Below are 16,034 nucleotides of genomic sequence, written 5' to 3'. Positions count from 1 at the left end.
ATACAAGCTCTCTATTCCCGATCCCAATGATGCAACATCTTCAAACCTGCAGATGGACAATGCTTATTGATCCTTAGAGACTGCTCACCAAAGATTGGGTCATCACAGGATCAATAAGGCATAGCCATGATCAACATGCACAAGCAAAAGCACGTAATCAGCAAAGCTGAGTACTACATACTAAATCAATAATAATCCTAACATGATTCTATTAAACGAACAATCCTAACATGGTACTAAATAAAACATAAGCAAGGATAATCAAGATATATTGACTTGAAGACTATATTTGACTGAACTAGACCTTTGTATCATTAACCTTATTTTAATTGAAATAGTCAATGGACTGAGTTGTCTACTAGAAACTTCTTCTTCTTCACTAAGGAAGACGAGGTACGGGCGCGACTCCGTAAACCCCAATGACCTGCGATATCGAGGGACTTTCAAATAAAAATAGAACCGGTGATCAATCCGGCCCCAGAAAAAGCCATAGGCTACCCATGACCCCAACTCCTGATTGTCCGTCACTTTAGACGTGCACAGTCTAAAGCTATTGCTACTCATTTTCACTTTACATGACTTAACTTTTAATACTTGGTTATGACTCATCAAACATAAATATTATATTCAACAAGTAAACTGTAACACCCCGACAATTCTCTCTTTTCTAAAATAACCTTTTAATATAAAACGTAGAGAATTATCAAGGCATTATCGCCCGTGTGAAAACGTAACGGCTTATTCAGAATTTTGCAGCGGAAAACATAAAACTAACTTTAGGTTTATAAATAATCGATTACAGGTTTAGTCCCAAAAATCAACCAACGAAAATAAGGAAATGTAAATAGTACGACAAGTTTAAAGTCCAATTAAACAAACCCAAGTCAACTTAGCAAATCAAAACTAAATACAAGCTCTCTATTCCCGATCCCAATGATGCAACATCTTCAAACCTGCAGATGGACAATGCTTATTGATCCTTAGAGACTGCTCACCAAAGATTGGGTCATCACAGGATCAATAAGGCATAGCCATGATCAACATGCACAAGCAAAAGCACGTAATCAGCAAAGCTGAGTACTACATACTAAATCAATAATAATCCTAACATGATTCTATTAAACGAACAACCCTAACATGATACTAATGAATACAAACAAAGGCAGACAAAACATGATAGTTTGACGACCATACTTGACCAGACTAGACTAGGCTAGACTTTTAGCAATAATATTATTTTAGTTGAAATAGACAATGGACCGAGTTGTCCGTCCAACAGTCTTCACTAAGGAAGACGAGGTGCGGGCGCGACTCCGTAACCTCACTGACCTGCGATATCGAGGAACATTTGAATAAAAATAGGACACGGTGATCAATCCGGTCCCAGAAAAGGCCATGGGCTACCACCATGAACCCCAACTCCTGTTTGTCCGTCACTTTAGACGTGCACAGTCTAAAGCTATTGCTACCCAGTTTCACTTTACATGATTTACAAATTGAGACTCTGTTATGACTCAACAATCACATAAGGCATACAATCCACATTCGTTCACAACTGTTTTTATCTTAGAATTAAGTACGTGATCATAAAGGCATCAATCAAGACTCATTCCAATTTACCCAACCTTTCCTTTAACCATGATCAACCCTGTATATGGGTATAAAGTTTCAACTTACTAAACAAGGTCCTCGGCCCTCATAAAGTAGTGAAAAGCTAAAAAGGGAACAACAATCAACTGATCTGAATCAACATATACAAAGTAATCTAGTGTTCCCAATCAAACATGTTTGCATCAATCATCCATACTAACATGTTATAATTCTCTTAATGCAATATAGGTTCAATACGTCCATCCAACAGTATTAAACATGCAATTTCAACCTGACTAGGTTCGTCGATAATATCAACATCACCAAATTCAACAATAATATCAACATAGCCAAGTTCAACAACAAATTCAACATGGTTTCAACAATTAGCACACATTCCAAGCACACAGGTATGTACGTACCTTGCATAAACAACTAATAGGCCACTTTAACACTTTCAAAAGTCGCCTAAAGAGAATTCTCCGCCTAAAACAACCAACAAGGATTCCCAATCAATTTCTAATCATTCACAACTATAATAAAGCATTCTAAATACATCCTAAACATATTTAGAACCTTCCCCAATATCCAAACTTGAATATTTGATTTCCTAACATCATAATTATTAAATTACTGATTGAAATTCGTTGAAAACTCTTCGCAAACATCATACTTTAAATTTTCAGCAATATGAAATCGTTTAAAGCTTTCCGAAAACCAAATTATCATGCTTAGAACATAAAACTAATAACTTTAATAATTCAAACCATTCTATCATGATTTTAAAACTATTAAAACCTTAAAAATTCATGTTTTAATAATTAAAATCCTTATTTTAATTCAATTATATAATCTGAAATTAAAATTATTAATTGTGAAAAACATAAAATATAAAATTCATCATTAACCCATAAAAACTATAACTTAATTCAAGGAAAACATGAATTATATTAATAAAACGTAATTAAAACATTAATTAGTTTAGGGTTTAAGAATTAACCAAATCAAGAGGGAGAGAGGAGGCTGGCCGGCGGAGCACAGGCGGCGCTGCACAAGGCGCTGGTCGCGGGGGACGGGCGACGCGGCTGGAGCCTGGTGGTGGTGATTACGGTGGTCGCACTCTATCGTGCTTGGCTGCCGTCGTGAGAATAAAGAGACAAGAAAGAGGATGATAGAAAACGTTGGTCGGCGAGCTGGGCGGTGCAACAGCAGTGCACGGTGGCAGTGATGGTGCGGTGGTGACTGCCCGGAGAAGAAAAGAAGAACCAGTAAGTTAGGAGAGGGAACACGAAAAAGAGAAAGAAGAACGGACGAGAGGAGAAGGAAGGAGTTACCGAGTGGAGGAGAGCGGCGGCGTGACAACGACGACGGCCAGGCGGTGCCTGGTGCGGCGGCTGACGAAGGAGGAGGCTTGAGAGTAATTTTTTTTTTTTTTTTTTACAGGTTCACGTGAATGGCAAGAAGAAGGGTTTTGTGTATTTGGTTTTGAGTTTCACGTGAAGTTGGAAGGGAAGGGAGGAGAAATTTTGGGCTTACTTGTTTTGGGCTTTGTCAACTTGGGCTAGGAATAGAATTGAGTTTGTTTGAATCCAAAACGGTTAGGATTGCTTTCTAAATTCAATCGAACGTGTTTCCGTAAAATGAATTCTTTTCATTGAAAAGTTCTAAAACTATTTTGATTTCATAAATCGTTAAAAATATTTAAAATGTAACCAACTAAAATAAACATACGTTAATTATATATTTATTATTAAAATTCGTAAATTCTATTAAAATATAAATAACTATACGTTAAAATATATTAATAAAATCTATAAATTTACGGGGAATTACAATCTACCCCTCTTAAAAGAAGTTTCGTCCCGAAACTTGACACGAAAATTCACCCATTTCTCAAAGGTTTTCAACTTATTCTTACTGGAGAAGTACTATGTGCCACTCTTGTGCACTCTTTTGCCAACTAAAAGTTACTTGTAATATTCAAGAACACATTTTCTTATGCGGAGAATCTATTTACTTGCATCAACATGTATAAGTTGCTAAAAATAAGCATAAAATGCATAAAAATACCATAAAAATAGGTAAAAAGCGCGAATTTCTATCGCATTCTACCCCCTTAAAGAAAACGAGTTACGCCCTCGTAACTCATCTCAGGGAATGACTTTTATTCAACGAATTCTGCCCTAATACTATATTTTCACTCAAATCATTCCAGCAAGTAGAACTTCTTCACTTCTTTCCCATACAATGTCTCAACATGTGACATCTTACTGCTCGCATGGTAACTATTGATGTGCGAAAATTCAATCAAATCTAGATGATCTCTCAATTTCTCTTTAAAGCCAATAGTACACTTCTCGACATATCTCCCATGGTTTGGTTAGCGCTCTCAGGCTGACCATCGGTTGCAGGGTGGAAAGCAGTATCATTTTCAATGTTGTCCCAAGATCCAACTGGACCTTTTTCCCCAATTTCAGACTTTTATGGTCGGTAAGGATCTCAAATGTTTTCCCCTAAAGGTAATGTCTCTAAACCTCAAAGCGAACATAATAGCAGCTAGTTATAGGTCATGAGTAGGTTAATTAGCTTCATAAGGTTTCAACTAACACGACAACGAGTGCGGAAGTCAAACATTCTTTTAAACTCTTGAAAGCTACTTCACATTTCTCACTCCATTTGAATTTCGATTCCTTTTTCAACAAGTTGGTCACTAGTTTTTCTTTCTTCGAAAAGTCTTTCACAACCTCCTATAATAGTCATCTAGGCTTAGAAAAATTCAAATATCGGACACGTTCTTTGGAGTAGGTCACTCACTCACAGCTTGAATCTTAGCAGGATCTACAGAAACTCCTTCTGCTCAACTTTTCCTTTTTACCGAACCTCATTACGCCTTTAATAGATGTATAACTTTTGGCTTAACTCTTAGATCTTACACCAATTCATGTGTTTCCTCCCATCTTTTCAATACAACAATGATTTCTAACGATCCTGGACCACTGGAATCTTCTCTTAAATTTATTTCCTTACGTAACATAGTTCTCAATCAATTTAGTCCTTCACTTTTCCGTCGGTGTCACTTATACACATATGACTTCAAGATTTGTATACTTCATTTAATAAAACTAGATTCTTTCTAAGCGTCTCCAAGTAATTCTCAAGTGTTTGTCATGCTCTTTTTCATTCCTTGAACAAATTGGGATATCATCAATAACATAATAACGAACTTAATTCGGAATTCGTAGAAAATCTCATTCGTCAAATCCATAATTAATGCAGGTGCATTGGTTAACCCAAAAGACGTTACTCTAAACCCTTAATGACAATAACGAATCCTAATGAGGTCTTAAGTATATTCTTATCAGCTACTCTCAATCGGTGTTACTTTAAACCCAAATCAGTCTCCGAGAACACACTCGCCCAATTAAATTGGTCCAATATGTCATCTATTCTAGGCAAGGGATACTTGTTCTTGATGGTGTTTAGCTCCCTAAAATCGATGCATAATTCCATACTCTTATCTTTCTCCTTAACAAACAACACATGAGCTCCCCACGGTGATGTACTAGGCTCTAAAATAACCCTTATCGAACAACTCTTGCAATTGTGTCTTCAATTCGTTCGTTTCAGGAAGTGTCATTTTATATGGTGCTTTGGATATAGGTGTCGTTCCAAGATTTAACTCTATAATGAACTCAAGGGCTCTAGTAGGTGACATACTCGCAATTCCACTCGTAGACACATCAATGAATCCAATCACAATGGGAACATCCTCGATTTTCACTCCAACTTCTTTACTCACCTCTAACACACTACAGAAAAAATAGTTCACACTCTCTATTCATCAATTTCGTCACTTGCATTACAGAAATCACTAAAGGTTCTTGGACTTCTAAAAACATCCACATGAGGTCAACCTTCCCATAGGGTTTCCTTAAACTTACTTTCAGAATTTCACAATCTACCTTAGCCTTGTAAAAAACTTGGCCAATCCATTTCCAGAATTGCATCTAGGTTTCCCATTAAACTCTATCAAGTCAGAAAGAAAACGCAATCTTTTATCTTCAAAGGAAAGTTCTTAAATAACTTGGTACACCTTAAGGTTACACCAGTAGGTATACTAACAGGTAAATCAATCACCTCAAAATCTACCAACTTCAGACTCTTAATACGAGATGACGAAACAAAAGAATAAGCTTTCCCCGAATCAAATAACTTTCTAACTAGCACGGAGTTAATAGAAAAGTAACAGAAACTAAGTCAGCAGGTCGTTGAGCTTCATTTCGACTTATCACATGCAGTTTACCGGGCCTTGTGATGGTTGTTATTGCACATGTTACAGTGATACACTCTCTCAGATTGGTTCCTATTGTTGTGGTTATTTCCCTGGTTGTTCCTTCCTTGAAAATTTCTATTTCTATTTCCATTCCCATTGATATTCTTATTCATATTCCTCTTGAAATTCCCTTGGTTTTCCCCAACATTAAACTCTTTTCTTTTCTCCCCATAAACATTTTTCTTGTCCCTTTTGGACTACAGGCCATAAATATGAGCAGCTCTCCCATACACAATATCTAAAGACATAGAGGTTTCCCCACCTAATCCTAAGGTGGTCATGCTATAAGTCTGCATAGTATTCAGCTATGGTCGTGCTCCCCATACTAAGGTTTATGAATTCTTAAACTTTTTGCTTTCTCATAAAAGGTAGGGTAAAACTTTCCCTTAAGGCAGTAATAATTGAATCCTAATTGAATCTCTCAGCAGCGCTAAGCCTAACTCTATTCTCTCTCCACCATAAATCGGCTTCATCTTTCAAATACATGACAACTTGACCCACTCTCATATTCTCAGGACAGTTCACAACCCCAAACGATTTCTCAAACTCTCCAACCCGGTTTTCTAAAAAGGTAGGGTCGGCTTTTCCGCCAAGAGGCGAATAACAGCAGCTAGGTCATTATTGTTGATCATCCTAGAGCGCAACTTGGAAGTAATATGGAATTCTCAAAACGAAAAGAATACTTTAACTTTTATTACTAACTCTATAGAGGTTTAATACATCCTTGAAAAGAATAAAGAATAACTTAAACTCCTATTGCTTTAACTTTAAATTGTTGTAGCTTTGCTACTTATTCTCCAAAACATTTAAGAACAAACTAACTATCACAACTTCAAATGTTTAAGGCATCTTGTCTATCTGTTCTTTCCTTGGAAATTTGTGAAGTGAAATCTAGATCCTCAGTATTCGTCGATCTTCTCAAAGGATCTTATGTTGGTGTACTTGGAAAGAAGCGTTTTATTCATGAAACAAACAACTTAAGATCTTACTAACGATTTCCCAAGCAAAGCATAATCAGAATTCAATAAAACAATAAGTTTGGTGGAATCAAACAATTTCTATGCACATTTACATGCAACAGTTAAACATTTAACACATGCACATAGCAATTAATTCTTATGCTAGCAATTAACTACTAATGCACATATAATTCTATCCTATATGCCCTTTCCTATATTACCCATCTCTCATAATAAATCATAATAGGTCAAACATTGAAGAATTTAAAGAATAAAACAAGAACGATTAAAAAAAAAAAAAAAATTATTAAACGAATAAATAATAAACGAATATTTTTTTTATTTATTTTTTTAAACGAATAAATAATAAGAAATTTTTATTAAACGAATAAATATTTATTAAACGAATAAATATTAAACGAATAAATATATTTAAGGAATAAGATTTTTATTTTATTTTTTTTGAATATATTTAATTTAATTTCAAAAATAAAGAAAAACGTACTTAATTCACATAAACGAAAAGTTTCGAATAAATAAGTTAATTCCGAACTTAAATAAGAAATGTTAATATACTTTCGAACAAAATAAAATGAAGTTGGTCCCCAAAAAAAAAGTACGCATTTTTTTAATGATATAATAAGTAGAAGCTCAATTCTAGGAAATTCGTTTTAGGAAAAATAGCTAGTTTAGGCGCCTAAAAATTTAAAAAGTAAACACGAAAAATCAATAAAACCTATAGCTCTAAAATACCACTTTGTAACACCCCGACAATTCTCTCTTTTCTAAAATAACCTTTTAATATAAAACGTAGAGAATTATCAAGGCATTATCGCCCGTGTGAAAACGTAACGGCTTATTCAGAATTTTGCAGCGGAAAACATAAAACTAACTTTAGGTTTATAAATAATCGATTACAGGTTTAGTCCCAAAAATCAACCAACGAAAATAAGGAAATGTAAATAGTACGACAAGTTTAAAGTCCAATTAAACAAACCCAAGTCAACTTAGCAAATCAAAACTAAATACAAGCTCTCTATTCCCGATCCCAATGATGCAACATCTTCAAACCTGCAGATGGACAATGCTTATTGATCCTTAGAGACTGCTCACCAAAGATTGGGTCATCACAGGATCAATAAGGCATAGCCATGATCAACATGCACAAGCAAAAGCACGTAATCAGCAAAGCTGAGTACTACATACTAAATCAATAATAATCCTAACATGATTCTATTAAACGAACAACCCTAACATGATACTAATGAATACAAACAAAGGCAGACAAAACATGATAGTTTGACGACCATACTTGACCAGACTAGACTAGGCTAGACTTTTAGCAATAATATTATTTTAGTTGAAATAGACAATGGACCGAGTTGTCCGTCCAACAGTCTTCACTAAGGAAGACGAGGTGCGGGCGCGACTCCGTAACCTCACTGACCTGCGATATCGAGGAACATTTGAATAAAAATAGGACACGGTGATCAATCCGGTCCCAGAAAAGGCCATGGGCTACCACCATGAACCCCAACTCCTGTTTGTCCGTCACTTTAGACGTGCACAGTCTAAAGCTATTGCTACCCAGTTTCACTTTACATGATTTACAAATTGAGACTCTGTTATGACTCAACAATCACATAAGGCATACAATCCACATTCGTTCACAACTGTTTTTATCTTAGAATTAAGTACGTGATCATAAAGGCATCAATCAAGACTCATTCCAATTTACCCAACCTTTCCTTTAACCATGATCAACCCTGTATATGGGTATAAAGTTTCAACTTACTAAACAAGGTCCTCGGCCCTCATAAAGTAGTGAAAAGCTAAAAAGGGAACAACAATCAACTGATCTGAATCAACATATACAAAGTAATCTAGTGTTCCCAATCAAACATGTTTGCATCAATCATCCATACTAACATGTTATAATTCTCTTAATGCAATATAGGTTCAATACGTCCATCCAACAGTATTAAACATGCAATTTCAACCTGACTAGGTTCGTCGATAATATCAACATCACCAAATTCAACAATAATATCAACATAGCCAAGTTCAACAACAAATTCAACATGGTTTCAACAATTAGCACACATTTCAAGCACACAGGTATGTACGTACCTTGCATAAACAACTAATAGGCCACTTTAACACTTTCAAAAGTCGCCTAAAGAGAATTCTCCGCCTAAAACAACCAACAAGGATTCCCAATCAATTTCTAATCATTCACAACTATAATAAAGCATTCTAAATACATCCTAAACATATTTAGAACCTTCCCCAATATCCAAACTTGAATATTTGATTTCCTAACATCATAATTATTAAATTACTGATTGAAATTCGTTGAAAACTCTTCGCAAACATCATACTTTAAATTTTCAGCAATATGAAATCGTTTAAAGCTTTCCGAAAACCAAATTATCATGCTTAGAACATAAAACAAATAACTTTAATAATTCAAACCATTCTATCATGATTTTAAAACTATTAAAACCTTAAAAATTCATGTTTTAATAATTAAAATCCTTATTTTAATTCAATTATATAATCTGAAATTAAAATTATTAATTGTGAAAAACATAAAATATAAAATTCATCATTAACCCATAAAAACTATAACTTAATTCAAGGAAAACATGAATTATATTAATAAAACGTAATTAAAACATTAATTAATTTAGGGTTTAAGAATTAACCAAATCAAGAGGGAGAGAGGAGGCTGGCCGGCGGAGCACAGGCGGCGCTGCACAAGGCGCTGGTCGCGGGGGACGGGCGACGCGGCTGGAGCCTGGTGGTGGTGATTACGGTGGTCGCACTCTATCGTGCTTGGCTGCCGTCGTGAGAATAAAGAGACAAGAAAGAGGATGATAGAAAATGTTGGTCGGCGAGCTGGGCGGTGCAACAGCAGTGCACGGTGGCAGTGATGGTGCGGTGGTGACTGCCCGGAGAAGAAAAGAAGAACCAGTAAGTTAGGAGAGGGAACACGAAAAAGAGAAAGAAGAACGGACGAGAGGAGAAGGAAGGAGTTACCGAGTGGAGGAGAGAGGCGGCGTGACAACGACGACGGCCAGGCGGTGCCTGGTGCGGCGGCTGACGAAGGAGGAGGCTCGAGAGTAATTTTTTTTTTTTTTTTTTTACAGGTTCACGTGAATGGCAAGAAGAAGGGTTTTGTGTATTTGGTTTTGAGTTTCACGTGAAGTTGGAAGGGAAGGGAGGAGAAATTTTAGGCTTACTTGTTTTGGGCTTTGTCAACTTGGGCTAGGAATAGAATTGAGTTTGTTTGAATCCAAAACGGTTAGGATTGCTTTCTAAATTCAATCGAACGTGTTTCCGTAAAACGAATTCTTTTCATTGAAAAGTTCTAAAACTATTTTGATTTCATAAATCGTTAAAAATATTTAAAATGTAACCAACTAAAATAAACATACGTTAATTATATATTTATTATTAAAATTCGTAAATTCTATTAAAATATAAATAACTATACGTTAAAATATATTAATAAAATCTATAAATTTACGGGGAATTACATAAACACAACTTCTTTTATCTTTGAATTAAACCAGTGATCACAACATTCAACCAAGAGCCTATTCCAACTATTTTAATCCTTCCTTTATCCATATTTAAAAACCTTTATTAGGTATAAGGTTCAACTACCAAACAAGGTCCTCGGCCCTTATAAAGTAGTGAAAATCTAAAGAGGAACAACGATCAATAAAGATCTAAACCCATATTAAATACTATAAAGTTCCCCAAAACCAACATGCTTGCATCAATATTCCATGCTAACATGATTCAATTCTTATAAATAAAGTTCTATGCTAAACGCATTAATTCAACGACATTGAACATGAAACTCCAACATAAACAAGTTCATAAATATATTCATCATATTCTCAATACAACACACATCCAAGCACACAGGTATGTACGTACCTTGTGTAAACAAACTGATAGGCCACTTTAACGAATTCAAAAGTCGCCAACAAAGAATTCTCCGCCTAAAATAATCAAGAAACGTAACCAAATCAATTCCTAATAATTTACAGCAACACTAACGTACTCTAAACACATCCTAAACACATTTAGAACATTCCCCAATACCGAAACTTAATTAATTAACTTCCTAGAATAGTGATTAATTCCCTAACGATCCCTAATTATCATAAACTCCAATAAACGTTCCTTTTTAAATTTCCAGCAATATAAAATAATTCAAAACTTGCTCAAAATATATTCAACATCCTTAAAATCATAAAAATAATAACTTTAATAGGTACAATCATTCTATTATGATTTTAAACATAATAAAACCTTAAAATTCATGCTTTAATAGTTTAAAATACTTATTTAACCAATTTAATAAATCTGGAAATTAAATTTGTTACTTAAACATAATATAAAATCTGAAAATATACTTTAATCGTAATAACTTGTAATTTATATTCAATAAACACGAATTAAATCACTAAACTAATTTAAAACCCTAACTTACATATTAATCAACCAAAGCTGAAATTAATTAATTTACAATATCAATATCAAATCTGAAAATTATAATTTAACTATAAAGATTAATAATTTAATTTCAATAACATAAATTCAAATCAATAAACTTAATTAAAAGGTTTAAATAACTTAGGGTTTAAGAAATAACCAATGAAGAGGGGAAGGAGTTCTGGCCGGCGGCAGGGCGCGACAGCGACGGTACTGGGCGGTGGCGTCGGTCGGGTCAGGTGATGCGCACGGTGGTTGGGGCTGGCTTGCGCAAGGAGTACCGACGAGCAGAAACGAAAGGAGAGGGGAGGAAGGTCTAGGCTGGCCGGCGGGACAGCAAGGCAACGCGGCGGTTAGAACGGCGGCGCGTCGATGAAAGCTGGGCGGCAACGCTGCGGTGGCTGCCGGTTCAGACACAACAGCAAAAGTGAGAACGAATCTAAGGATTAAAGAAAAACGAGGAAAGAAGGAGGAGGAAAGGACGAAGAAGAAGGAGGAGAGGCCTTACCGGCGGCAACGGTGATGGTGGTCCGGCGGCTGGAGCAACGAACGTGAAGGAGGAGGAGGATTGGGGTTTCACGTGAGTGCAAGGGGAGAGGATGAGGGTTTTTTTATTTTTACGTGAACTTGTTTGGGTGAGGGTTTGAATGTTGGATTTTGTTTAATTCCACGAATTAAAGGTGGAGAGGGAGTATGGGTTTCTTGTTTGGGCTTGCAACAATGGGCTAGAAATAGGATTTGGCTTTTCTAATTCGAATCCAAAACTGAATAGGATCGTTTTCTAAATTCAACGAGTTTTCCTAATTCAAATTCTTTTCAACATAAAATTCTAAAATTATTTTTGATTGCACAAACCGTTAAAATCTTTAGAATATATTTAAATGAAATTAAATACACATTAAATATATAAATATAATAAAGTTTAAAAATCGTTAAATATTTAGAACGTACTTAAAATAAAATAAATATACATTAATTATATATTTATTACTTAAAATTCATAAATTCTATTTAAATATAAATAATATACGTTAAAATATATTAATAAAATTTATAAATTTACAGGGGATTACAAAAGTGCTAGTGGGGAAATACTCCTCCACTCCCATTGATAGAGTAAGGGGAAATAGTCCAATCAACCAAGCCTCGTGGGGGTTCCGTAGCCTTATGCGTGCGGCGACACGAATGAAAGAAGATACTCGTATGCATGTTGGTAATGGGAACAACACCAACATACTTGGAGACGTGTGGGCTTCTTCAATAAGGATCACGAAAAAATCGGGTATAGTGACCAATCATTCTATGATTTCCGACCTCATAACCAATGAAGGGAGATGGAACACAAGCCTAATTTGGTCATTGTTTGACAATACTACAGCCCGACATATTCTAGCGGTCCACCTGGGCAAATGCATGGATGAAGATGTCCCATGTGGAATAACTCGCGGACTCGGTCTTTCTCAACAAAGTTAGGCTTTAAAATCCCCCAACAGGAAGAAAACGGGGTTGGTAATAATAGCACTTGCTGGAAAATATTTTGGAAGCAAAAGATAATACCGTCCTGGTTGTTGTTGTTTGGATGGAAGCCAATCAATAAGGCTTTGCCTTCGTGTACCGACCTCAAACGACGAGGCATGTAAATTGATGATAAGTGTAAACTTTGTGTCAATGGAGTTGAAGGAAATAATGCCCTTGGTCCAAGTATGCATTCTATGTTAAGTCTAATAAATGCGGTTCAGTATTAATTAACAAGTTAATAATTCAGTGAGATCAAGTGAGCTGAATGCCTAGCTAGAGGCCGCTTCAGTTCAAGTGGAATTAATGATATTAATCCACAGCTTACTCTTGACTGAACCCGTAGGGTCACACAAATAGTACGTAAACGGATCAAGTATTTAATGGCATTAAATACTCCATCTATGAATATTCGGAACCGACGGATCTTGGTTTCAGTGGGAGCTAAGATCGTCACAGGCAAGAAATGAATACTCCGGAAACGATGATATTGCCGGAAACGGAAATATGGATCGTATCGGAAATATGAATATTATCCAAGTCGTAGATGTTGCCGGAAACGGAAACATGGTACGTATCGGAAAATATTATTGGAAATGGAAATATTACCAGAATCGGAAATATTGCCGGAAACGGAAATATTGTCAGAATCGGAAATATTGCCGGAATCGGAAAATAATTCCGGAAACGGAAATATTAAATATTTGTTCGAAACGGAAATTAATTCCGGAATCGGAAATATTAAATATTGTTCGTATCGGAAATAGATTCCGGAAATGGAAATTTAATCGGAAGCGTATCGTACGAATTAGCATCGGACGAGGCCTGCCGGACGAAGGCCCAGCACGAAGCCAGGCCGTCGCCCAGCAAGCACGCACGCCACAAGCCCAGCGCGCGCCAAGGCCACGGATGCGTGGGCCTTGCTGCGTGGGCTGCAGCTCGCACGCATGGGCAGTCCTTGTGGCTGCCGTGTGTGTGTGAGTTTGTGCTCATGCGTGATTCCTGAATCTGCAAGAGTCAGTGTATGATTAAATGTCTATTCCTAATTGGATAAATTAATTAAATAGAATTCATGTAGGATTCTAATTTCAATTAATTCGTATCCTACTAGGATTACGATTCCTTTTCCATAACTCTATAAATAAAGGCCTAGGGGTCATAATTCATACACAAGTTTCAAAGTATTCAAAAGTGAGTTTTTTGAGAGAAAATCAAACACACATCTTGCTCAAAAGTGCCGAAATTTTCTAGTACCTTAAGGGCGATTCTAGTTGGTCAATCTTAAGGCGGATCCGGACGTGCTGTGGACTATCTACGGAGGGACGACACTTGGAGTCCTAAAAGACTTGTTCTTGTTCGGTTCGGGCGCAGCTAGGGAGGGCACGCAACAAAGAGTATGCATCTAATTATGCTATATGATTATGTGTAAATAATATGTTTCCTGGGTTAATGGTTGTTTCCGCATGATCTATGTAAATGTCATATGTATCATAACCTAACAGTGGTATCACGAGCCCCTTATTATTTTCATAATCTAAATTGCATGAACATGGTTAAATATTACAAATTTGCAAGAATTAAAAGGGGTGATTAATTTTCGTAATTGTTAATTAATTGCAAATTGCGTTTATTTAATTATATGTACGCAGTTTTTCGGCAGTTTCTTCATTACTCATCCGAATTGAGTGATTTTTGTGTCAATTCCGCATGTAAAAGGCATTCTAAAATTTTGACAAAAATAGTATTTTTCTGCCGAACCCAGAATTCTCAAATTCGAAGCCTAACTATGACTTTTCGAAGGTTTTAGTTTTTCGGATGCAAAATTTCGTAAATTTAAGATGTTAAATTAAATATTTGCGATTCCTGTTGATAAATCTTGAATTTTTGATTGACCTACTGCATATGTTTAACAAGTTTGAATGCCTAGTCTTGATAATTATGCAATCTAATTTGTAATTATGATTAATTTGTTGAAAATTAGAATAATTTAGAATTAATTTGATTTTCATAATTAATTGTAATTTAATTAGAAACCTATGATTAAAAACCACCATAAAAATTGTAAATTTACGATAAATTTTAAATTTTTATGACCTAGACTTGAATCCATAACAATCGGAAATCAATTGGATAATAAATTTTCGATTTTTCGCCCTAAAATTATGAAATTAATAATATTTATTAATTTGTCATTAATTTTAAATATAAATTTTAAATTTTTATGCGATTCGTTCAAATAACTTGCACGCACGAAGCAATGGACGCTTCGTGTTACCCTTAAGGGGTGTTGTATAATGCGGGCATGCGACGACGAGCAAGGGAGCTCGTCGCCCGTGCGGCACGAATGCAATGAGCAAGGGCGTAGTGCACGAGCGCAAGGCAGCAGCCCTGCCTTGTGTCGTGTGCCACGAGCAATGAACGTATGGGCATGGGCGAGGGGCAAGCCAAGGAAGTCGCGTGTGGGCAGCAAGCGAGCTGCGCCACAACGCGCGCTGCCTCGCACAAGTGCGCGCAGCCTCGCGCGCAGCGAGCGCAAGCTCGCGTGCCACGAGCGCTGCGCACAGCATCACTCGCGCGCACAGCGCGCGATGTCGCCCGCCCAGCGAGCGATGTCGCGCACCAGCGAGCGATGGCTCGCGCGCGCGCAGCGAGCGATCTCGCGCGCCAGCGAGCGATCTCGCGCCCCAGCGAGCGATGGCTCGCGCGCGCAGCGAGCGAGCTTGCGCGCCCAGCGAGCGATCTCGCGCGCCAGCGAGCGATGTCGCGCGCGCGCGCTGCGAGCGATAGCTCGCGTGCGATGGGCGCTATGCGGAGGCTTGCGTTGGGACAGCGGCAGCTATGCTACGAGCGCATGGGCTGCGCGCACATGGCCAGCAATGGCTGTGTGCGTACGGCCCATGGGCGTGCAACGCGTAGGGTGTTTGCGTTTCGATTAGATCGTTTTGAATGTTTAATTTGAAAATTTCAGTTCACGTAATTTTAATTAATTTTAAAATTAATAATTTGAATTAATTTCTTGGATTTTAATTTTGAATATTATAATTATAATAAATGGAATTTATTCTAATTATTTTACTAAAATTAAAATCATGAATTAATTTAAATGCGACTGAAATTAAATTAAA

At 36.6% G+C, this 16,034-nt stretch overlaps 2 long non-coding RNA genes across 2 annotated transcripts; both read right to left on the bottom strand.

Moving 5' to 3' along the window:
* Positions 1 to 765: 765 nt before the first annotated feature.
* LOC130467104 (uncharacterized) lies at positions 766 to 3,100 on the bottom strand. The gene is made up of 4 exons (XR_008927270.1): positions 2,925 to 3,100; positions 2,591 to 2,832; positions 2,013 to 2,076; positions 766 to 987 (listed from the first exon to the last, which is right to left on the bottom strand). It is a non-coding gene; the product is annotated as an uncharacterized lncRNA (long non-coding RNA).
* A 4,665-nt stretch (positions 3,101 to 7,765) lies between these two features.
* LOC130467103 (uncharacterized) lies at positions 7,766 to 10,079 on the bottom strand. The gene is made up of 4 exons (XR_008927269.1): positions 9,925 to 10,079; positions 9,591 to 9,832; positions 9,013 to 9,076; positions 7,766 to 7,987 (listed from the first exon to the last, which is right to left on the bottom strand). It is a non-coding gene; the product is annotated as an uncharacterized lncRNA (long non-coding RNA).
* Positions 10,080 to 16,034: the final 5,955 nt, after the last annotated feature.

Source organism: Spinacia oleracea, chromosome 2, assembly GCF_020520425.1.
Source record: "Spinacia oleracea cultivar Varoflay chromosome 2, BTI_SOV_V1, whole genome shotgun sequence".
Classification (NCBI taxonomy): domain Eukaryota; kingdom Viridiplantae; phylum Streptophyta; class Magnoliopsida; order Caryophyllales; family Amaranthaceae; genus Spinacia; species Spinacia oleracea.
The sequence above is the reverse complement of the archived record's forward strand: the minus strand, read 5'-3'. Positions and strand labels throughout refer to the sequence as shown.